At 29.8% G+C, this 9,723-nt stretch overlaps 1 protein-coding gene across 1 annotated transcript in view; it reads left to right on the top strand.

Moving 5' to 3' along the window:
* Positions 1–9,723, top strand: part of LOC108693820 — a 72,096-nt gene that overhangs the window by 33,166 nt on the left and 29,207 nt on the right. The gene's annotated exons all lie outside the window — the stretch shown is intronic.

Genomic DNA, 9,723 nt, shown 5'->3' with positions numbered 1-9,723 from the left:
GTGTGTGTGTGTGTGTGTATATGTTATATATACATATTATATATACATATAATAATATAGATATATAATATGTATAAATAAAAGATATTGGAAATGTACAGAATAGGTACATTCGAGAAGACGCTATTAGCGCTATTTGTGTTATTCTATCCTTATTTTACGTCTAATAAACGGAGATGGAATAACAGAAGTAACGCTAATGGTGCTCCTCAAACGCACCAAATATGTTTCATAGGAATATGTTTCATGCGGTCCACTTGACGCTACAAATGCTTCGAAACTTTTGATTGACAAATGGGAAGAAAAAATTTAATTTTACTGACCAATCAAAAAATGCTTTGAAGCATTCGTAGCATCAAGTAGACTCAATCATTCAATTATAAATTTTAAAATGTATAATATGAATTCTTTCTCTCTCTCTCTCTCTCTCTCTCTCTCTCTCTCTCTCTCTCTCTCTCTCTTAAATAATATTTATTGCATGTCATCTATTCTTCTGTGAATTTTGTTTTCAATAATTCTCTTTCAAAATCGATATTTTCAATTGGGAGCAATCTTTTTCAAATCAAATAGTTATAAGTATCCATCAATCAATATATCGACCTAAACCGACAAGAAACAATTTTTACGACATAAATTCTATATCACAGAAATCAAGCGCATGCAACTTTTCGAAGTTTCTATTTTTCCATTTTCTCCAGATCAATCGTCTTATTCTGATTTTGAAATACATAATAATATGGGAAAATATGAGTAAATACATTTCTATGAATAGTTTTCAATATGTGTCAATCAACCGTAAAAGCGGTAATTTCTTTGGAAAATTCTATTAAATAAAATTCACACAGCATTTCAAAATCGTTCCCATCTTCTCTGTCGCAACTATTTTATTTTATATTTTTTTCTTTATTTTATTTTGGAAAACTCATCGCGTGATTATAATGGAACAGCGCTCGAACAGCCTCATCCTATATATCATTGCGTATTATCAACTGCAATTTATGCAGAGCAATTTTTAAATTTTTCACACGCCGATATTGGCATTCGTGCGCAAAGCCGAGCAATTTTTGCTATCATTAGTTTCATCGTAACCAAAGATAAAAGTCCTCTTCGAACAAAATGACGCAAGGTCGTTCATTGGCAAAAATGCAAATGCAGCGGATGATATCCGGAGATGTTTATCATGCCCTAATTCTTGTAACGCGAAGTTATGAAAATGCTTGGGTATCTCTCATATCGGCATAAAATTGATCCATGAAGCGGTGAATGTAAGCAATTTCAATTTTTTTCTGAATTACGTATCCACTTTTTTTGTTCAACTTATGTTCTTGTTAAATCAAGCCTTTCGATAATTTCAACTTATAATGAATTTATGGATCAACGGTAACAGTAAAAGACGCATATTCTCAAGAGAACACATCTCACTATATTACTCGTATCAATACTCAGTACCGCTATGCACCTGCGCCATGTTTGTGTCGATCTATGGTAGTGGGAACTGAAGTAGTACTTACTCTACCTTAAATTTTTAACGAGCGCCGAGTCTCAATTTTTTCATCTTCTCTGAAAATCCTAGTTCGTGATCAACAATTATTAAAGTTGCAATTGTTTTAATTTATTATACACGGCATGTTATAGACAACAATAAAAATTCAATACGGATGAGGCTGTAGTCTTACTTCTAAAAATATCTCTTAAATTTCGTAAAAAAAGTTATATTGAACAGAATTCTGAAAATAATTATAAAAGTGTATTATGTGATTTTTTTCTAGTGTAGATAACTAAAGTAGTACTTAGCATATTTCTTCTTAAAATATATTTTTAAATATTTCTTTGAGAGATTATAGACATATAATATTTTTATTTTTAAACATCTCCACATTTCTTTTTTAAAAGAAAAAATATTCTATATACAGGATGTTCTGTAAGTTTTTGCCAAACGCTTTTGTATAGATAGAGCGAACTAAACTCGAAGTCGAAAAGTTCTCTACCATTTTGCAATTTTCGCAATCATTAACAAGATATAAATTACTAAAAATTACCGAATATTAGTCTTCAATAATTTTTTATTCAAATACTACCAACTTTACAGAAAAACTGTAAGAGACAAAAATCAATTTGTTTTCTTCTTATAGAACTCTATAAATTTTTTCAAAATTTTTTATCAATTTTTTACTACATTTTCTTATTTTGAACATGAAAAAATACGATATTAAAAAATTCTGAAAAAATTCTCAGAACTTTATGAGAAGAAAATATACAAATTTTGTCTCTCGTTGTTTTTCTGTAAAGTTGATAATGAATATTTGAGTAAAAAGTTATTAAAAACTAATATTCAAGGATTTTTAGTAATTAATATCTCATTAACCATTGCGAAAAAATTACAAAATGGTAGAGAACTTTCCGACTCAGTTTAGTTCGCTCTATCTACACAAAAGCGCTTGGCAAAAACTTGCAGGGATACCCTGTATAATATATGTACACATATTTTATACTTTAATCACTATTACAAAAAATCATGTAAAATTCAAATTAGAAAAAGTTTTAAAAACGAAATTAAAAAATTTTATTTTAGAATACAGCTTCTAAATTAAAAAATGTATAATATGTGAATTTAGAATATATATACAATATAATATTTAAAATTTATTTAACAATTTTTTATTTTTAATAATTTTAAAAATGATATTGAACTTTTTTAATTTATTAATTAATAAATAGCATGCACCTATAATATGTTATCTATCATATATAGTACTGAGGCTTTTTATAACAATAACTTTCATGACAAAATTATCTTCTCATTCTTATGTGAAATACAATAGATATTATTAGTATGTAGAAAACATAAAATCTTTTTATGATTTTTAACGATCATTGATTTAACGAGGACGACGCTGATGAGGGTCGTATATTTCAGCGAGCAGATTATTCGTCGCGCATGTATGCTTTACCAAACCCACAAATAGGCCCGGACGATAATGGTGCAACCGCTATTACGGTGACTCCAATTAACCGAAATTCCTTGGGCGAGAAAATGCCACTGGTGTACAGTGCATGTGTGTGACGTAATTTTTTTCCACGCTCGATTTTAAGCGCGATCGTTTGTTGGCGTGATGAAAGTAGAATGCCATGGACAATGTGGCGCCAACTTGGGATATTTTCCAACGAATTCGGAAGTCTGTCCGCGAAGAGAAAATATCTCATTTTCGCGGATAGAAGGATGTTTTCTCCGTTCACTAAATTATTTCGCTACGTTTTGTACGCAAAGCTACAATACCGGAAAGTTCAAAGCGCGGAGGGAAATGGAGAACAAAGGGTCAAAGTGGAAATAGCTTCGAGAGTAGACGACGATGACAGCAACAGCGACGATTTTGATCATGAAGTGAGTGACAAACGCGAAACTGCTAAAGGAAAACGAGATGCCGCTCATACAGAGCTTAATTCCCTAGCTCATATCGCGATTATGCGTTCACGAAGATGAGTGTTACTCAAACAGACGAGTTTAATAAGCTTAATTAAGAGTTAAAAGGGATTCGCGGGAAGCTTTCCAATTGCTCGCAAATTTTGAATCGGGATGATATTTACAACAAAACATGCATTCATGTGTTATACGCGCCGTGATACCATATTTCCCTCAATAATCTCGCGAGATTGATGTGTATGTGTAATGTGGCTATTCCGTGAAGCTGGTTTCGATGAAAACCAATATTACGTAATGTACTATATAATATTATCAATTATATACTAATATATATTGTGTAAATATAGATGACCAGTAATATTACACATCCCAATATCCGATAACGCTGCAACATTCGCTGATTTTAAATAAAAACATCAAACTGCAGAGCTACCTATATATGAGTACAATTTTATGTAAGAAAATATAGGAACACATTACTCGTTAGAATGTTATCCGTTATATAGAATGAATCTGAAATTGTCACATTTTAGAAAAATGTTGCAGTCATTTTAAGAATAAACACAGAAAAATTATATGATTAAATCTGAAAAATCTTTCAGAATATGCTACATGGAAAGAACGATTTCTGTAAAATAATCTAAAAATCTTGTTAGATACAAATCAAAATATAAAAATAATTTTGGTCAATCATAAAAATAAATATGTAGAATGCTTAATCTTCTAGGGACGTCATCGTTATTTAAGAAAACATTTTTTTTTACTAATTTTGCTCTAAAATATCTTGTAATTATGAAGAACTTATCGATATGCATTTATCAATATACGGACTTTATAGCAAATAAAAATACTACATTTCAATGTTCAATATTATATATTCCATCTGTTAGTTAAATAAGCTATATAAGTTCCAAATTAACCACAAATTTATCCCAAATTTAACCTCAAAGTGAACATTGTAAATATACTCGTCTCTAGAGAGTTAAGAATTGATGACAATGCTGCACAAAATTTTCATATTTTACATGCAAAGAAAAGATTAGTTTAACGCAGTTAAAATAAAGCTGTGGCTTTAAGTTAAAATGTGTTCTTATAATAGGAACAGCTAATGTCTTTGCTGCCAAAGCTCAATTTATTAACTGCTAAAATTTAGGTGCTGCAGCGAAAAATATTTTCTGCTAGAATAAAATGGCAATCGTCAATGTCCCAGAAACAATTGCGAATGGAATGTTCGATTACGCGGCTAAGATAGTGACGAATAGCTATTACTTACTTAGCTACTCGTATTAAATACGCTTTTAATTTTAACTAATAAAGTTGAATGTCGGCAGCAAATGTATTTCATCTTTATAGCCAACTTTTATCAATAACAGCAAAGTTTGAATCAGCAACTGATATTTAATTGATATTACTAATTGTAAGTCGTGTATATTAAAAAAAAAATGACTTGGCAATAATATCTAAATTTCAATGGCTGAATCAAACTTAGCTAAGAGTTACCGCCTTAGCATTGCTAAGCTCTAGCTATTATAGATAAAAAATATTCACTCTGTGGTATGAAACTTTATTAGCTGGAATTTAAAATATATTAGTATATTAAAATATATTAGTATATTATATTAGTATAGGCAGTTAAGAAGATGTCAGATGTAAGCTCTGCAGTAAAGTAGCATTCAGCTAAACATCATATGTCTCTAGCAGAAAAAATTTCTACAATATATAAGTTTCTACAATATATAAGTGCAAATAGCTAATTTTGGCTTAAACATCAACAACATTAGCTGTCCCTATTTTAAAGACAGTTTTAACTACCACCACTATATATTAATTCCTAATATATAGTTAATCCTTCTTTTCCGCGTAACATCCAATTTGAGCATCCTAATTATTTGCTGATCTAAACAAAATTATTTTCAGATCTATATCTAGCTAAATTTTTACATATTTCAACAGAATCGGTTCTTTTCGTGTAATATATAATAGTTTTTTGAAATATATTTTGTTACATTGGCTTTAGTAACACATACATTGGTTTTATCATATATAATATCATATATAATATTATATTCCATTCCCAACTAAATTCGTCGAGAAGAAACTCTGACGCGAGAAACCATAACGCGGATGGTCTGAAAATGTTCGCTATTATGTATGCGTCGCACAAAGTTCCTTCTTCGGCAGGCAGGCTTTTGTGAACGATGATTAAGCGATTAAATGATCTCCAGGGCACTAATGTAATCCGCATTAACGCGAGAGATCAGCAAACAAATTGCGTATTATACGTGAGATCTCGGCTTTCCCCCAAAACGGTAATTTCCGGAGCAGGAGCAGCTTATGGCTAATGTAATGTGTCTTAATGAGGAACGATATTACACGCGCGTGAGGCCCTTCTTGTTCACTTAAATCACTATCGACGGTGCCTGATGAGGAAATTGGTATACTCCGTTTCATCATAATTTCAACGGATTTGTTCTGAGTATGACATAATGCAATTTGACGTAACTTGACGCGCAAATATACATTTGCATAGCATAAATAGGCTTGTGCTCGTTTATTAATACGTATCACATTTGACGCGCGCGCGACATTATTCGAAAATTACGCAATACGACCTTCCCTCTACGATAATTTATTTATATACTGTCTTTTCCTCACCGTCTTTTCCTCATTTATAAAGTTTAAACGTGAAACATCGTGATAACAAGTTCAAATTTTGTTAAGTAAAATTAAAGTTAATATTAACTGAAAGCTCCTGGAAGATAGAGATTAAAATCTGTTAGATGAAAATGGAATTAATTCAACGATCTTTTTAGTTTAAAATTAATTGTTGCGTTAATTTTAATTTCTAATTTTCAATTATTAGTTTTCTGGAAAATTAGTAAATAAATGTTTACAATATTTTTATTATTTACTACTGATACCTCGTTTTTATTCCGTCTGTTATTTGACTCTTACATAAGTATGTATGTAACTATTTATTTCTTTTATGTAACTCTGTTATTATAACCATTCTTTTATGCAACACATTATTAATATTATTATAAAAAAACTTATTTCATTACTTCAATTTTGAGAGCTAACAGTCTTCCGTTTTATTTTACAAAATTTTATTTATTCCAAACAATTTACAGGTATATCGAACATATCGATCTTCCTTTCGTTGAACAAAAGACATTTAATGTTGCCAGAATATACGACGGAAGTACTTAGCTGAAAAATGCTCACAAAAATGAATCGAATTTTCTGATGGTAGATAACTCTGACAGAACGGGAGTTCGGAGGCTGTAGAGCTCAGCTCATTTTATTGGATCCCCGGGTTATCTTGGCCCGGTTCGAGAAATAATGCCATCCAATTGAACCTTCCCTCTGTTTGTTTGAGTTGTTTGACGAAGAAAAACGACACTCGCCTTCGCAAACTGACGCTGGCAAGCTGGCTGGCATGGATTCCTATGTCTTCCGGATTCTCGTACGTCACGATTGTCACGAATTTATCGCGCAACACTGGATATCGAATTAATACAAAATCGAAAATATAGACAAACCGATTACTTGAACGACTATCGTATCTCTCTCTCTCTCTCGCTCAGCTTCTATAAGCCCAATGTATTTGCGCACAAAAAAAGCTTTTCTGCTCGCATATTTTCAGTAATCGAGGCTTGACGTAAGAGCTCTTACGTATTTTCCACCCTCCCATCACGGTGAAATGTAAACCACAATAATATTGTTTTGAACAATTTCATTTTTTTAAATAGTATAAGTTTGATATATTTTCTCAAATATAATAAATTCGACATACGCAATAAATAATGGAATTAATGGAATTTATTCGTAACAGTTTTTTATAATTTATTATTGAAAATTGCCTAAATAAAAACAAATAAAAACAAATAAAAGAAAATAATGTTTAATATTAATAAATCTTATTCTGAATTTTAAACATTGTGTGATAATATTTTCGCTACGAACAATCATTTTCTAAGCATTGTTATAAAGAAAAATGTTTCTTGTTGAAACCTGTATAAATAGATAGATACGTCTTGACGTTTGATGTATTCCTCTGTGTCAATAAAAAAAGATGTATTCTTTAATAGATTCGCACCCCTTACAAAAATAATATATAGCGTGTAGACAAAGATATATCGCAAGTGACGACAATGATCTTTCCATCACCACAATATTTCTTGATATAACTATTTATTCGAGATTCTTTAGACATTTATCATACGTCAAGCATCTCAAATAAATTCGATCAAATATGGAAAAAGAAACTATAGCTAATATTATCAGAAATTGAATGAAAAATATATCCTTAATATATATCTGAATAAAAGAATACTCGGAGACATTTAAATAATAAAAGCAAAAATAAGATATAAATAAATAATTCAATAAAATTATGAATTGCTTTTTAAAATAAAAGATATTCTTTTAAAAAGTTCTTCATATAAAGTATCTTGTTACATTGTTTTTAATAATAATTAGTAACACTATATGTGATATTTTATTAATAAAAAATTACATAAATTTTAAATATGTTTAAATATGAATAAACATGTATAAATATGTGAATAAATATTTTCTGAATATCTGGAGTTAATTATTTCAATGTTTTAGTCAAACAGAAACCGTTAATACTGTGATTTGTACCAACAGTAAATAATAATCGGCATAAATATAAATATAAATATATGAATAAATATAAATATATGAATGTATGAATATATAAATCTCACTAATAATTAATATAATATGATAAAATAATATCAGTATTTGAAATGTTGTTGCTACAGTTGTTGAGGAAAAAATTCTTATTCACATATAGTCAAGTAAAAAGTTCGCATCAAAATACTGCTGCGCTCTGATCGCGATTCCACAATATTCTACAATAATTTATTAAGAATGTCGTTTTTAGATACGCGAGATTCTAATAAAGAGACAGTTCACCAAAGTGATCGAGTAAATAAGGCCTTATTAGGAAGTAGAGATCTCACAAAGAGAGAGAGAGAGAGAGAGAGAGAGAGAGAGAGAGAGAGAGAGAGATAGAGGGTCACGCTATCATGACGCTATAGTGATAGCGACTCGAGAGAGAACTCTTTACACGCTCTTTGACAATCTTCTCCGTCCCTTTTCTAGACCGCGAAGAGGTCATTCGAATCGTCCATAAAAGGATATTTCAAAGTTCTCCGCTGGCGGTATTGGATAAGATCGACGAAAATATTGAATTTTCCTCAATCGAATGCTACTCTAGATATATCCAAAATAATGTTTACCGGAGCCAATTTCCAGCGAAGGTGGAAAAACGCAAAAGGGTGTAATTTTACTTTTGACCGCCAAGTTTCTTTCTCCAGGAACGTCGCTTCTGATGTATCAAGACTGCAACGATGCCTTTGACAAACAAATCGACCTAGACGGTAAAGGGCTGCAACCGCGTCGTTGCATTCCCGCGTTGAATTTGCTGTTGTAAATTGCGTGATTCCATTGGCAGTTTGCCAATGCAGATCTTTCTGTTACCGAAACAAGATGGAATTTTCAAAATTCCATTTTCAAAATGGAATTTTAATTTCCGTTTAAACCGTTCGTTTTTATCATCAGTTTATTCATGAAATATCTTAAATTTCAAGAAATAAGATTTATGAATAAAATTAAAAAATAATCATTTAAATCTGTTAAATAGAAAAATAGATGATAATATCTAGATGTCATGTAAATTTAATCTATGTTATAGTAATATTTAATAAAAATTCCCTTCTCATTTAGTTTTTAGTAAGAATTATTATTTAATTTATTATTTAATTAGATATATTCCAGATATAGATACACTCTAGATCAAAAGTTAGGAAATACTTTTAAAAAATTGACATTTTTTTGGATTATTTACTCAACTATTCATAATAACATATTTTTTAACTATAAATAATAATTCTTCAGATCCAATAACAGTTATTGGATTTGAAGAATTATTATTAAAAAAAATTGTAGATATTTCAAGTAATTCCAAAAATGTCAATTCATAAAAAGTGTTTCCTAGCTTTTGGCCTTGAATGTATATACACAAAAATAAACTTAATAGAGAAAGGTCGCCGTCATACCACTTCAGTTTTAGAAAATATTTCTTAAATAAAAATTAAAAATAAAACAGAAATATAAATACAAACTAGAAAATTGTATCTTCTATTAGATGATACAGACATCTAGAAGTATAAAAGTAAATATTTTTAAAAGATAATTAAATTAAAATGAGAATATTTTCATTTAATCTATAGAATTGTATTGTTAAATATTATAAATATCTTTTTAAACTA

The sequence above is a fragment of the Atta colombica genome, unplaced genomic scaffold (assembly GCF_001594045.1).
Source record: "Atta colombica isolate Treedump-2 unplaced genomic scaffold, Acol1.0 scaffold11, whole genome shotgun sequence".
Classification (NCBI taxonomy): Eukaryota; Metazoa; Arthropoda; class Insecta; order Hymenoptera; family Formicidae; genus Atta; species Atta colombica.
Note: the sequence above shows the minus strand (reverse complement) of the source record. Positions and strands in the feature narration are given on the sequence as shown.